We start from the raw sequence: 16,423 nt of genomic DNA, 5'->3' as shown, positions 1-16,423 counted from the left end.
CCTGACTGCCTTCCTGCCGTCAGTTTTCGCCTGCCTTCTCTTGCTCCATTGCTCTCTAGGGAATTCTAACTGCTCCCCACTTCTAGGGTGACCAGACAGCAAGTGTGAAAAATCGGGACAGGGGGTGGGGGGTAATAGGAGCCTATGTAAGAAAAAGTCCCAAAAATCGGGACTGTCCCTATAAAATCGGGACATCTAGTCACCCTACCTACTTCAGAGGTATTACCTCCCTGAAGCTCTCAGCCTAGCTCTGCTTCAGAGCTCCAGTTCTGGACTCCTCCCTCTCAGTTGTCTGAATTCTCATTTAGAACACCCAGGGGCAGCTCTGTCCTTCTCAATACACCACATTAGGACAAACCTGGACAGGAACAGGAGAACTGGGCTCAGTCTCATTTAAGGGGCCAGCTACCCTATTACTATAAGTATCTATAGGACAATTACCCTGACATCAATCCTGGACAAAATAAGAGAAGAGCTGATATAGGATTCAATTAAATTATTACTACTTTATTTAAATAGGTTAAAAAGGTTGCAACCTTTTCTTTCAGAAGTAGATCTTGCCACTGTTGTTCATCTTTTGTAGTGTTAAGATTAGACTATTGCAACGTACTCTACATGGGTCTATGCCTAAAACCATTTGGAGACTGAAGCTTGTGCAGAATACAGCATCTGATTTATTTCGCAGGGTATCTTGCAAGGACCATATAACTCTGGTGCTCTGGGATCTGCCCTGTCTGTACATTGCTCTCCAGTGCTGAACCTTGTACGTCACTTTCTTAGTAAGCAATCTGAAGTATTAAAATTAACCATATCTCTCTACAAGGAAGACATCACTCATGAATTCCAGTGATTACTTCTGCAATAGGAACTTACAGGAATCCAGCTGTCTTCAGCAAAATACATAATGAATCAATGTAGCACTTTATTTAGATAAGGTCCAACGATTATCTTACTCTACAGGAAGCAAAGAGAATAGGCAGTTTTGAAAGAATGAGAAGAGAATGCGAATGAGAAAAAAGAATAGGCAGTTTTAGAATCATAGAATATCAGGGTTGGAAGGGACCTCAGGAGGTCATCTAGTCCAACCCCCTGCTCAAAGCAGGACCAATCCCCAACTAAATCATCCCAGCCAGGGCTTTGTCAAGCCTGACCTTAAAAACCTCAAAGGAAGGAGATTCCACCACCTCCCCAGGTAACCCATTCTAGTGCTTCACCATTTTGTCCATTTGTCTCCTGATCACTATGCTGTGAACTTTACATACTGCAATAAAGAGGGATGACGCTAACTGCTACAATCCCCAGATACTGAATCTGGTCTGAATAATGCAATTATTCTTGAAACAAGTTTCTATGGAAACTTTTTTTGTGAAAAATGCAGATTAATATCTCGTTAATTTGTGCTGAACTTGCCAAATTGTTTCAGATGGAAAAAGAAAAGCAAAACAAAAAGGAAATTCTGACAAAATAGAAATGTTTTGTTTTGACATTTTCAAAATGACTTTTTATTTCAAAATTTCCTTCCATTTTATTTGTAAAAAAAATTTAAAGTTCAAAGTAGAAACAAAATGTTTTATTTTGGGTCAAATGAAACATTTATTTCAGCCCCAAACAAATTTTTCTTCTACTTTTCAGTTCACCAAAAATTTTCATTTAAGGTCGACTTGAAACAATTTTTTTCAATTTTTCACTGCTGCCAACAAACCAAAAAATCAGTTATTTGCACAACTCTATTTACAATTTCACATTTTTCTTGCATACATTGTTTGCTTTTATTAAATTTTTCCTAAATGACTGGTGTGCTATAGAATTGTGAAACTTTTCAGTCAGGGCATCACTGGTTGCACACTATTAAAATGCTGTAGTATGATAAGTATGATCAGGAAAGTTCACTGGCTATGTCAAAAATCTGACTTTGCTGTCTAAACCAGATAGGCCAAAAACTGATGTTCCAAATAACATGAATTTGATGAGCTCCAAGAAGCAGCAAAACCAAAAGCACAAAACTTGTTAAAACAGTGAATACTTTACTTCAGAATCGGAAGATCGTTGTCAAGGCCTCTTCTTATTTTTCAGAAGTTTTCACTTGCACCTGGTCTTGGGAATGCAAAGAACTTTAATGACCAGCCCATTATACACAGTTGTGAGGCACAAATTATTATTTTCAGTATAACAAACACAAAAAGAAAGAAAAAAGAAATGAAGACAAATAATGAATGGGCCTGTATTGGAGGAGTCCTCTCTGTCAAATCACTACAGTAAACTTGCTTCCTCATCCCCGTCCAGGTGACTATATTTCCTCCATAGGGCATGCATTAAATAACTTAAATCCTGATGCCAAGGAGCTACTTGACCTCTAGCTCACACCTAAGGCTTAGTGAGCTTCTCAAACTAGATATTCCCTGACCTATCTTGTCTGCAGGGCCTGATCAGGTAGGTGTGCTCTGAGCATGCCTACTGGATTAGGCCCCACAGGTAAGATAGATGGGGCGGGGTTGTCCCCATGTATCCTACAGCCCAGTGGTTAGAGCATTCACTCAACCCATTGGATTGGGATAGTGGGGACCAGCAATTAAATCTCTAAATCCTAACTTTACTGTGAATTGCTTAAACTCATGCCTACTACACTGTGGCACATTGACAGTCATTACTATGTCAGGTATACCATGTCTAGGAAAGCTAGATTTGACGTAAAGCTATCTAATAAAGCTATCTCAGGGAAGTGAGAATAGTAGCCTAGGACAAGTACATAGTTTTTTCCAGTCAGTGCAAACAATCTATGCCTACTTTGCTCCGGGAAGCCAATTTTTTGTGTGCCACCAACATGGGCTCTTTTGCTTGACTTGGCTTGTATTTTTGGCCTATGCAGCAAGCAATGACAGCTTCTTCCATGTGACACTTTTGTCTTCAAATTAACAGTGTCTTGCCCATCTCTTAGATTTTTCAGTCCCTAAATGACCTTCATGTATCCTTTTAAATATATTTTCTGTTAACAACTTAGGCATCACCATCCAGGTATCTTTAAACAAAACCCTATCTAGGACTGAGAGCTCACCTCTAAATTTGTATTAGGGCCTGGGAACATGCTGTCCTGGCCTCCTTGTGCTAATAGCCTTAATCACTTACTGAAAGTTCTCATCCTGAGCTGTTGCTCTGGCAATCACAGCTTACATTTTGTCTGAGACTGCACAGGGTTTTTTAAATCAAATTGGCGTGTGCAATGTATAGCTCTGGATTTTGCTCCACTTCATATTTGTCAAATGCTCTAGAAAGTGTGTCTGTGTGGATGATGTGAGAAATTTCCTTATTATTTGTATAAAAAATATACATAACTCAGTTTCCCCACTCACTTTGGTATTGTTACCTGCTGGGATTGAAGAGGTTAATTTATTTCCTGAGAGAGAGGACTTGGTAGGAGTCATATAGGCAGCAAGCATATCACTTGGCATGAATAGACTATCAAGAATTGTCAACATATGTGTGTAGATACTTGGAGATACAATGGAAGATAAATGACTAGATATTAAGTTTTAAAGATGTATGCAATGTTGTTGTAGTCATGTGGGTCCAAGGATATTAGAGAGACAAAGTGGGTGAGGTAATACCTTGGACCAACTTCTGTTGATGAGAGAGACAAGTTTTCGAGCTTATACTGACCTGTTCTTCAGGTCTGGGAAACTTACTCAGAGTGTCACAGCTAATGGTCCCTTGAAATATGTGTTAACTATTATATGTGTTATATATATATATATATATATATATATATATATATATATATAATATGTTAAATATGTGTTAACTATATGTGTTACTTATGCCAGGGGTTCTCACAACAAATTTTTGGGTGGCCTCAGAGTGAGGCCACCAACTCTTGCTGGTTGCCACTCTGACAATTCTCCCTAAAATACTTAATTAACTTTAAGGGAAAAAATATGCACATATACATGTCCAAATCATTGTAATCTATTTATGTAGGTTGCTTTTTTTTGCAGACTCAATAATTAAAAATAATGTACAGTTGTCTCTATTCTTTACTGGTCCTGAACAGAATAGAAACACCAATAAGGTGCTTTGCATATTTTGCTTTTTTGATTGCTTAGCTAGTAAATCTGCTACTGTGAAAAGTGACATTTATATATTTGTTCATATCATTTTTCACAGGAGACTTGCTAGCTAGCTGGGAGGCTGTGAATGATATTAACAATATCACTTTTCACAGCAGACTTACTCAGCCCTGGCAAGTGGATAGGGGGCCCGGGGAGATGGGAGGCAGCGGGGTCAGAGATGATGAGGGGGTGAGCCCAGGGTGGGAGCCTGGAGTCCTGCTGCATGGCTGGGGACTGGAAGAGGCAGCGGGGGTCAGGGGTGACATGCGGGGGGTGGGGAGGGGTGAGCCCAGAGCTGGACCCGAAGCCCTGCAGCTGGGGGATGGGGCCTGCCACCACATGGCCAGAGGCTGCCACTCACCACCCCAGAGGTGAAGCCTGAAGCCCCAGCCCCGTCACCCCCAGGAAGGTGGGGAACTCATGCTGGCCACCGGCTCCTACAGTGTTTGTGGCTCCTGAAGGGGACATGGCCAGCCCCTGCTGGTGGCCCCAGGGGAGGGGCTGCTGCTTTGCCCTGCCCCCCCATCATTGCCCAGGAGGCTGTGGCCACAAGAAAAGCCCCCGGTTGCCGCATTTGAGAAATGCTGTTCCATCTTGCATTTAGCTGTGATACTCAGTAAGTTTCCCAGACCTGAAGAAGAGGTCAATGTAAGCTCGAAAGCTTGTCTGTCTCATCAACAGAAGTTGGTCCAATAAAAGATATTACCTCACCCACCTTGTCTCATTAACTTTAACTGCCAGCGAAGGGAGATAAAATATGTGAAAATGGCAATGCGAAACAAAGAGCAGCTGGGGCTCAGTGAGCTGCGGCCCAGTGCAGGGATAGATGGAATCCTGGATTCTTAGGATGACAGAGACAGATAATGCTGCCAGCATGGACATGTATATAAACTTTGCTTTTCCATTCTAACCTAGGGATCCTTATGTACTGTATTCCAGTTGACTAATAAATGCTGAGTTGTTTTGAAAAGGCTGTCTTGGGTCATTGCAAACATCTGCTGGTCATGTGGTTCCCAAGAAGGTAAGTCTCCGACACAGGTCTGAACTCATTTGGACCACTGGAGGCACCACTGTGAGAACAGAGATGCTGAAGCCAAAGACCCAGTCTCAGAGTTATGAAGCTGTGGGATTCTCCCTGGCAAAAAGTAGAGGCATAGGGCCTGTGTTCCCTGTAAGCTGTGCGCTTGGGTGGCTGCCCAGGAGAGATTCAAGTGCCACGCGGTTGATTAGCAGAGCCACACACATCCAGCGAGCAGCCTGTGTTCAGGTGCTCCTCCCTAACCCCACTGCTTTGCAGCCACATTGCTTCTGTAGCTGCTCCCAGGACCCTCCTGCTGGCTGTGCAGAGCAGGGGGTGGGGGGAAGAAGGGTGCTGATGTCGGGTGTCCCCTTCCCTATCCCCCATCCCAGCCTCTGTACCCCATCTCCACAGAGCAGGGTAAAGGGGACAGGGCTCAGGACTCGCAGCAGCGCTGAGGTCTGAACAAGCCTTCAGGTGAGTGAATGCCTTAAAGAGACCGCACATGGTCTCTCAGAGACTTCCCCAGCAGTCAGCACACACAATCTCTGTCTCTGTCTGTCTGTCTATCTCTCTCTCTCACACACACACACACACACACACACACACACACACACACACGCACACTCTCTCTCTCTCTCTCCCCCTCCCCTTTGCCCATGTACCCCATCTCCGCAGAGCAGGGGAGGGGGGACATGGTTCCAGGAGGAGGAGAGCTTACAGTGAGTGCCTTAAAGAGACAGTGGATGGGCGTTTCTCAGAAACTTCCCCAGAGAGCCAGCGCACACACGGTCTCTATGTCACACACACACACACACACACAGAGTCTCTGTGTGTGACACACACACTGTGTCACACACACCACAGTCTCTGTGTCACACACACACACACAGTGTCTGTGTCACATACCTCCCAACACTGTTGTTGTTGTTACTTCTTGGTGCTTCCTGCAATGCACATAAATTCTGTGTAATTTTATTCTTTCAAAGTGTGTTATTTTAGTTTTTTGACTGGTCTATGTATTTCATAATTTTTATTTCTCTCTTACACTTACATTTAATTCTTTGAGTAGTGAGTTCTAAAATGCCTAACCTGTCCTGGCTGGAGTAATTATCCCTACTGGTAGCTTTTAAAAAAATATATATTATATCTAGGGTTTTTGTTTCTACTGGTGGCATACATCCGCACATACCTTGGTGCACATAACAAAATTTATTCCACACATGGGTGGAAAAAATTAAAGGGAACATTGCATAGGGCCTGTCTCTAAAGGGGTATTGCTCTCAGAGGGACTGCATAATGGTCAGAGGCATAGCACACTCTGTGGATGCATGACAGTTTGCAACCACCAAATCTCACCCAGGTTGTATTTGATTTGCAAATCATATGTTCATTACTAAAAAAATAATCTCTGTAATCTTGAGCAAGAGTTGCCAGCCACTCATGAACCAACAATAGAGAGGCTCCAGACAATTCACTCCAGCTCCTGAGCCTTGCACCCCTGGAATTATACCATCTTGCCCTGGTCAGAAGCCTGACCAGCGTAAGCCTAATCCAGTCCGTCTCTCCCTCAATGTGGAAAGGATACACACTAGCCTTTGTAACCTGAACTGAGATTTCCCAAGCACTTCAACCAAAACACACTGTTTTAGGTAAAATATAAAACAGATTTATTAACTACAGAACGATAGATTTTAAGTGATTATAAGTAGTGAGTGTAGAGATCAAAGTTAGTTACCTAAGAAATAAAAGTAAATTCGCAGTCTGAGTTCTATAAATTAAACAGGATTTGAATCAAGCAGTGTCTCACCCACAGAGATGGTACAAACAGCTCACAGATCTTCAGTACACAGGCTGGAGCTCTTCTCCAGCCCAGGGCCACCCTCCTCAGTTCAAAGTCTTTGTCCTCTAGACGTGCTTCCAGGTGTTGGGTTGTGGGGGGGAGTGAGGCCAAGTGATGATGTCACTTCCCCTCTTTTATAGTTTCTTCCAGCTTGCTGGAAAGCTCTTTGCTAGTGACATGGGGTCTACCCCTATTGGTCAAGCAGCCTCCATGTATACATGCTCTCCCTGAGAAGTCTCCGTTGTATACAGTTCCTGGGATAGTGGATTCTCTTTAATGGGCCTTCAGCACATCTAGCTCCTCCGTTGTTGTACCTGAAAGGCTGGTTGTGGGAGCTCCCAACCTCACAACATATTTCAGTAACACACACATAGCAAAACTTTATAACTTCACATACAATGATAGCACATACAATCCAACAGGATATTAATGTTCAACAGACCAAGACTTTCAAAGTGACTTTCACAAGGCATACTTTGTACAAAACATATCATAATTATATGACAGTGGTGAATATGGGGATTCCAGGGTGCTGCTTTGAGGTACAGAGTGCCACAGGGGCATAGGTGCTGACTTTTATTTTTCCCAGTGGGTGCTCCACTCCCACTCCACCCCCTCCCTTGAGGCCCTACCCTCACTCTGCCTCTTCCTGTCCCTGCTTCGCCCCCTTCCTCGAGGCCCCGTGCCAGCTGCCGAACAGCTGAACGGTGTCCTAGCTGAACAGCTGTGGCTTGTGGCTTGTTGACCACCCCCACTATTTTTTCTATGGGTGTTTGAGCCCTGGAACACTCACAGAGCTGGTGCTTATGCTTGATTCTCTCCTCACTTGTAGCAGTATAAATCAGGAGCAAACCCAATGAAATCAGTGGAGTTACACTGGTATAAAATTAATGAATCACGGGTGGTTCACCAGCCTGGGAAGCAGTCTAATGAGTGGCTCTGTGGTTCACCAGCAGATATAGACCCAATCTGACAAGCCGAGAAGGTACTTCATACTGGCAGTGCCAGCAGGAGTCAGAAGCACACTTCTTGAATTGAAGAGGGTACTAAGAAGGGGTGAGTCTAGCTGGCATAGCTATGCTGGCAAGCGTGCCGTAGTGTAAACAAGACCTGCATTAACCATGTTTTGGGGCAGTGAATTTCCCTTGTTTCTTGAGGAAGAGGTGTTAGTGAGGGGGCATGATTGGAGGGAAATGATCCCTGTGGGAGGGAAATGATCTGCCACTTTAGCTACCAGCTCTGCCCTCCACCTGGCCCCACCATGCCCCCAGTAGGGCTGGAAGGGCCATGGGAAGAATGCAGGATGGAAACTGATGGGCTGTGAGGGGCACATTGACCAGCTGGAAGCAGCAAGAGGAATAGCAGGAAGTCCCAGACTTTGTTTCTACTTCAGGGATACCAATCTCCTAGACAATCACATTATGCATGTGGATTTTAGAGTACTTCGAAAATTAAAAGAAGCTCATAATGCAGGGGGGAGGACATATATTGGGAACCTCTTGATCAAATGACCTAAATTTGCACCATAAATTCTACCCATCCCTGAATAGCTTTTTTATTATTGCTTCCTCAAAAGGGAAGTGGGTGGTGGAAATTATCAATGATTGATCCCGAGAGAGCAATATCAGGATCAGAGCCATAGTTTGAGCCCCAAGTATGTGTAAAAAAAAAAGTTATAAGAAGTGTAAAATTTGGATGTTACATGATTATTTTAGTGGTACTGTATTTCACTTGAACGACCTCAAAAATCTTGACTACTAAATCAGCCCTGTGGCTGTTTTCAAGACAAGATTTTTTTGATGGCCTCTTTTCTCTATCAGCTTTCTCTTACCCTAACCTATTCTGTTGTGCCTGATGCTGAGCTACCATGTCCTGATACTTTTCAAATGTTTGCATCTAGATTAGCATTTACAGCCACTTAACAAGTAATCAGCAAGCAATTACAACAAGAGGACAAATGCTAGTCCAGACAAAGCCTATGATAACAGGATAACTTGTGAAATAACATCACAAGAGTATTGCCGTGGGGTGCTAAGCACCCACTAATTATTTTCCCTGGGTGCTTTAGCCCTGGAGCAGCCACGGAGTCAGCGCTTATGCACCGGGGTGCATACCTGTGTACCTTCAGGGCTGCAGAGTTCAAACTGCTGACTAGAACGGTCATGGTGGGCATTGTGGGACACCTCCTGGACATAACCAAGTGAGTTGTCTACACTGACTCGATGTTGCTCTAACTGCATCACTAAAAGCTCTATGGCACCCATCAAGGTTGTTTTATTATGTCGGCATAGCAGGGTAGTTACATCGGTGGGAGGAGCACTGCAGTGTGTACATCTCCACTGTTTTGTCAACTAAAGCTGACTTTTGTTGACAAAACTGTTTAGTGTAAACAAGGCCTTAGTGTAGAAATTTTTTTGGCATCAGCCATATCCCCCCAAATTTCCCCCCTTGTAGGTAGTGGAAAATGTTCCCTTTTTTACATATTTATTTAATTCTTTTGACTTTATACGCAAGTGAAGGGTTCGATTTTTTTTCTTTCTATAACGACCGAGTGTCCCGACTCTATAGGTTCTTCTGCTCGCCCTATGGTTCACAGAGCAATGAGCCTTCCAGCTCCACTTTTAGTCTCTTCCTTTGGGCGAGCAGAAATTTCATAGAGGCATGAATTATGTGATGATTGGCCTCTTTCATCTCTATTCTTCCAGTGGGATAAGCTCCCCACTGGCAGCCCTGGGTTTTACCTGTGTACCATTCACTACCTGGTGGCTTTTCTTTTAGTTTCTGACAACACACTGGCTTTTGCACTACAGTCCAAATTAAAATTAATAAATGTCCCATTTGTTTTCAGGTTGACAGTCCATTCATCTTCTGCTTCTAACAGCATTCATTGCTCCTATGAAAAATTCATATGAGCTAGTGGTGCTGTCCTACTTTTTGTCCACACTGTGCATATTCTGCTGGTGCTTGCAATCTCTTGTAAAGTCAGGTAATCCATTACATTTCTTCCCATAAGCCAGGCACTATCCTGATTTGTGCTGATTGTCACAGCATATGCAGCTCCATGAGCTGTTCTTAATTAAATCTGGTTTTTAGCTCCTTGATTAAATCTGGCTTTCAGCTCCCTGTTCCTTTCTGCTTCAGGTCTTTTTTCTTGTTGTATTTTGGATTCTCTATCATGTTTACAGCACCAGAGCACTGTACACCCTCCATGAGCTTCATTCTGGACTGGGTGAGTTCTCTTTTTTGGCAAATTCTGATTGCTTTGTCAAGGGTTAATTCTGGGTCCTCTGTAGTCTCTGGCTGAGTTTTTTTGTTCTAGATTCCAGTCACAATCTGATCTTTTATTAGGGGCTCAGTTAGTTCTCCCAAAGTGGTAAGATTGGCTCTTCAGTATTAAATCAGTCACAAATTCTTTTATTGTTTTACTTTCCTTTTGTACTCCTGTCAGAGACCCTATGAGCACCCCTCCTGGCCTTCCGCTAGAATTGCTGTTAGGGGAATACAAGCCTCTGTGCTCTGGCTTCCCAGGGTGTTTCAAGCTCCTGGAGCCTGAACAAAGTCCAGCCACTGTTCCAATCTCAGGGTTCCTAGCATACTTTCAGGGCGCAGACCTATCTGACGTCACCCTGTGAGTGTTGGAACCCGCTGTCCAGCTGCCTAGCACCTCTGGGCACAGCGGGGACCTGTCACGCGCCTAAAACACACCCATCCCCCAGAACTCCACTCCAAAGGTGTGACGCTTCTGGTTTACAGTTTAACTCCTTCAGGGACACACAGTAGTTGTAAAGCAGACAACACACACACACACACACAGACACACACACACACTTTCTAATATCTTTATGCTCTTTTATCCTTAATCATTTAAAGCACAGGAGAGTAGCGATCATACAAAACAATAAACATCTGAAACTGTATTATCCCTCACTTTCTGTCTCCCCCTTTCCTTGTGAGTCCTTGGGGAACCATCTGGGTCCAGGAAGGCAGGCAAGCAAGCTGTTCTCTTCTCAAGCAGGCTGTTTCTTGCATGCTAGTTGGGCTCTCTCCGACATGAAGCCTCTTCCCTGTTTCTGTGACCTTGCTTCCTCCTGCCCCATGCTTCTTCTTTCTGACTCCCTGTTCCTGTGTGTTCCTTTATTCTAAATACTTCCTGGTCACCTGGTCTCTTTTATTCTCCTCCTGGTAACTTTCCATTACTCCCAACTCTCCACTCCCTTCAGACAAGGGGAGGAAGCATCTTCTCTCACCTAGAGCAAACCTGTTGTCCCAAGGTGTTTTACTTTGACTAGATCTTCATTGAGAGCTGATCACTCACCATTGTCTCTGGCCTGGCAGCAACATGAGACAATCCTACTTCTCATGGTGTGATCCACATACATACAGACTCTCCATAACATAGTAATTTCATGATATAATTTCATTAAATAATCCACAATTCAGAAGTGGCAGAGAAAGAACCCCCAAATCATCACAACCCTAAAGTTAAAAACATCTCTCATATTTTTATGCACAGTGCAGTACTCCTCAAATTTCTCCAGTACAGTTTCATAGGTAGCCTCCTCTTCCTGAGTTAACTGAAAGCTGTTAAATGCATCAAGTGCATCAGAACCTGCTGTTGTCAAAATTAAGGCTACTTCCTGATTGTCCTTCTTTTCTATGGCATCCAGTGTTTGCAGATAGAAAGTAAAGTGCAGTTTAAATATCTTTCCAGAGAGTTTCAGCTCTGGTGGAGCTTTTCACTTCTCCATTCTTCCACTCAGATTATTTTCTTTAACTTTTATTTACTCCTGGTACCATGTAGTGCAGTGATGCAGCACCCCTCCCCCAGACTTTCTGTCTGACAAGCTAAACAACTTAGAGATACACTACCCAACACCACAGGAAATTTAACTGTATGAATATCTGGGATGGGGGAATTTGCCTTGACGTGTATGGATGTAATAGATGAATATTTAATCAGACCTGGAAAAGCATGTTCCTCGGGTGGAAAGAGTCTAATGTCAAACTGCTAAAATGGAGTCTGGCATGCCAAGATTATGACAGGGAGGTGATTCATGTAAAAGGGAGTGTCAGTGTGGTAGCTGATGTTCTCCCATAAGATGTGAGAACTTCCCTGGGCTGCTTTTTGCCCACCCTGGCTCAGCTCATCTTCAATGGGGGAGAGATGTGACAGTTTGAGTTTATGTCTGTGTGCAGGTATGAATTCCATTTGGGTTTATGAACACGACTTATAATTGTAACCATCACTGTGGATTAATTCATCTGTTTTGTAGCAGGAACCTGACCCGTAGTGAAGAAGCTGTGTCTGGAAAGCTGTGACACAGCCACCAAGGGCTACCTGCACTGAATAGCTTTCCCCTGGTGAAACAATGGGGTTACCACCAGCAGGGCCATTGACTTTGAATGGACACTGTACTCAGAAACCTGTCTGGGGAGAAGAGAGGTGGCGGGAATTCCCCTCCATCCCCAGGCTAAGCACATGGCTGAGCAAGCTGCAGTTTCTCCCCAGCCCAAAGAGGGACAGAGTCTGTTTTAAAAGGTAGTGCTTTCTAAGGCCATGTCTACACTACACAGTTTTATCAACAAAAAACATCTTTTGTTGACAAAACAGAAACAGAGGAGGTGTACAACACACTGCAATGTTCCTCCAGCTGATTTAACCCGTCTGCTATGCTGACATAATAAAAACACCTTGACCAGAGGCATAGAGCTTTTGGGGACAAAGTTAGAGCGATGCACTGTCAGTGTAGACACAGCATTACTTATGGTCCACTAAGTGGCCTCCAGGAGATATCCCACAATACCCATCATAACCACTCTGGTCACCAGTTTGAACTCATTTGCTCTGCAGCCAAGTACACAGGCATGCGCCCCTCCCTCTTTAAAGCCCCAGGAATTTTTGAAATTCCTCTTCCTGTTTGCTCAGCCTGGACATCTCGCATTGCCTCTTCCCAGCTGACCATGCCAGCTTCCTGCAGCAAACACACTCCCACCTGGAGTACACCAGAGTCGTTGGATCTGCTGGGTCTGTGGGGAGAGGAGGCTGTGCAGGCACAGCTCTGCTCTAGCCATAGGAACTTTAATACCTAAGGGCAGATTGCTCATGGCATGGAGGAGAAGGGGCACGAAAGGGACATGCAGCAGTGCCGAGCTAAGATCAGGGAGCTGAGGCAGGCACACCAGAAGGCAAGGGAGGCCAACTGTCGCTCTGGTGCGACACCAAAGACGTGCCACTCCTACAAGGAACTGCACGCCATCTTCGGCGGTGACCCCACCTCCACTGCCAAGAGCCCCATGGGTACTTCAGCAGAATGAACGCCGAGGACAAAGTGGTGGACAAGGAAATGGAATTGGAGGAGGATGAGGGACAGGCGAGAGGGTCATCTGGTGGTGTGGCGATCCAGGACCTCTTTTCAACTCCAGAAGGGACTAAACAGTCCAAGCACTCCAGCTCTGGTGCTCCTAATGCAGGAGAGGGAGAGTACTCCTTGTGCTTTGATATTGCAGGAGGACACAATACTGCTTTTTCTTTAACAAAAAAAAAACACAAAAAACTCAGGGTAGAAGAGGGATCAAAATAACCAACACTAGCACTGTTTGCATCTGCTTCTCATTCCCCTGTGCAGCTAGGCAGAGGGGACCCAGTGTAAAAGTTTGTTAATGCACACTGAGATCATAGAATCATAGAATATCAGGGTTGGAAGGGACCTCAGGATGTCCTGGGAATCCTCCATAGGGATCTCTAGGAATTTTCCTGAAGGTATTCTGCAATCCTCTGCCACAGGTTCCTTGAGAGTGCATGCTGAGCCTCTCTAACAGACCTGGTATCTGGCTGCTCAAAAGCAGCCGCCAGTTGATCCACCTCAATGCTCCACCCTTGCAGAAACTTTTCCGCCTTAGCTTCACAAATATTATGCAGAGCACGGCAGGCTGCTATGGCCATGGGAATATTTTCCTCACTGAGATCTAACCTTCCAAAAAGGCAGTGCCAGTGACCCTTTAATCTGCCAAAGGGACATTCAGTGGTTTTTCTGCACCTGCTGAGCCCGTTGTTGAAGTACTCCTTGCTGCAGTCAAGGTTTCCAGTGTAAGACTTTGTGAGCCATGGGATCAAGGGGTAGGCTGGGTCTCCCAGGATCACAGCTGGCATTTCCACATCCCCAGATGGAATCTTCTGGTCTGGAAAGAAAGTCCTAGCTTGCAACTTTCTATACAAGCCAGTTTTCGTGCAGATTCTTGCATCTTCCCTGACTACCCCACATTAATGTCAGTGAAACGACCCCCGTGATCCACCAGCACGTGCAATACCATAGAGAAGGAGCCCTTTCTGTTGATGTACTCCATCGCAAGATGGTCTGGGGCCAAAATGGGGATATGTATGCCATCTATTGTTCTGCCACAGTTTGGGAATCTCATTGTCACAAAGCCATCCACCATTTCCCCTTACATTGCCCAGACTCACAGTCCTTCATAGCAGGACACGATTAATGCCCCTGCACACTTGCATCACTGCAATCTCCATGGTGGACTTCCCAACTCCAAACAGATTCACGACAGATAAGTAGCACTCTGGAGCTGCCAGCTTCCGCACGGTGGTCACCACTTGCTTCGCCACCATGAGGGCAGCTCTCATTTTGGTGTATTTGCACTGCAGGGCAGGGGCCAGCTCTGCACACAGTTCCAGGAAGTTGGCTTTGCACATCCAAAAGTTCTGCAGCCGATGCTCATCATCCCATACTTGCATCACGATGTAATTCCACCACTCAGTGCTTGTTTCCTGAGCCCAGTACCAATGGCCCACTCTGTGCAACTGCTCTGTGAATGCCAACAACAATCCTGAATTGTTTCATACCATGGCACACAGCAGAGCAACCACTATAGATTCATTTTCAGATTTGTAGCTCATGAAATACTGCAGGATCAGTTGTCTTGTGTTCATAACGGTCATCACAAGACTGGAGAGCACTGCAGGATCCATGCTTTCAGACCAAGATGGCGGGTGCACAGTTTACTGGGGCTGTTGAAAAGCAGCCTGAAACATAGATGGAAGCCCCTGGAACGATGGGACGAAGAAAACTGCATCATGGGACACTGAGCCCACCCCCATGAGGCCCTGCAATCCATTCCCAGAACACCCAGTGGCAGATAGTTGCGAGTTGCACAGTGGGATAGCTATCCACGGTGCACTGCTCTCTCTGTCGATGCAAGAGCACCAACTGTGGATGCACACCGCGCTCACAAGGAGCATTGTGTGGACATGCAAAAGCAGTTTAATTACAGAGGTGGATGATCGTCAACATAACTCAAGTTGACTTGACTTTGTAGTGTAGACATGGCCTTAGTCATAGACAGAGGGCATTCCATCACCAGCAGAGGACCCAGGAGGGGTAGTGGAGGCAGGAGGGACTTTGCCTCCTCTGAAGACACAGACCAACCCCAGGGCTCATAAAAGGGAATGAAATCAGAGTGAGGGGGACGCATTCAGGAATTTGTTGTTTTCCCTACATCTGTAATTCCCTTGTGCTTTTTAAGAGCAAAGTGTGTGTTTAAGAAATTCCTTTGCTAAGCCTGTGTTTCTTTGCCATATTGCCATGTTATCCCTGAGGGGGTTAACTAAAATCCAGAGTTAACACAGTCAGGTGGAATCTGGGGGCAGGGGGTGGAAATGTGTCTTACCAACTGGGGGCTCTAGGTCTGAGTCACTGGTTTCAAGGTCGAGATGGCTAGACTATGGGTTCCCAGTGCTCAAGAAGGATATGGACGTGAGGCCTGAACCTGGGGAGTGTGCTGGGAAGACCCAGACCTAGGAACTGTGATTAGTTACTACCTAGACCCAGGGAGCTTCTTAGCAGCACATGGGATTCAGTGGTCGGATCCCATCACAACAGACTGGTGTCCACTGACAGAGAGCTGGACTGGACCAGGTTGTGACACCTTGCACAGCCAGGCAAGGGATTAAGATCCACACCCAGGATCTCTGCTCTAGGTATGTTGTGAAAAGGGAGCTCCATAAAACTGCTGCTATCCACAGTCACGAGTAAGTTGGCAGAGATGGGGGAGAGAGTGGGGAGAGGGGAATGGGGAAAGCCTTCACTCCTACTCTGCAGTGGGTCAGCAAACAGAGCTGAGCCAGTGAAAAGGGAAATAACCTGTACCCGGCAAAGAGCTATAGCAAATTATTCCCGTCTGAGAATGGGGGGAGGGACAGGGAAAGAACTGTGCCTGAAGGTCTGCTCCAGCACCCACTGAAGACAAAGGGAGTCCTTCCATTGACTGCAATGTGGTCTGGATCAGCCTCTCTCACAATACCTTCAGGGGCATATTCATTCATAAATACTGTTTGCCTAACTGCTACATGGGAACTCTGGTGCTTTTTATCAAAAGGTGTGGACACCATGCCAATCTCAATTAAAACTGGGACATTTTGAGTTAATTATTTTGCGTGCATGCATTCGTTTA

This window comes from Chelonia mydas, chromosome 6 (genome assembly GCF_015237465.2).
Source record: "Chelonia mydas isolate rCheMyd1 chromosome 6, rCheMyd1.pri.v2, whole genome shotgun sequence".
Lineage (NCBI taxonomy): Eukaryota > Metazoa > Chordata > Testudines > Cheloniidae > Chelonia > Chelonia mydas.
This window is presented reverse-complemented; position numbering follows the sequence as displayed.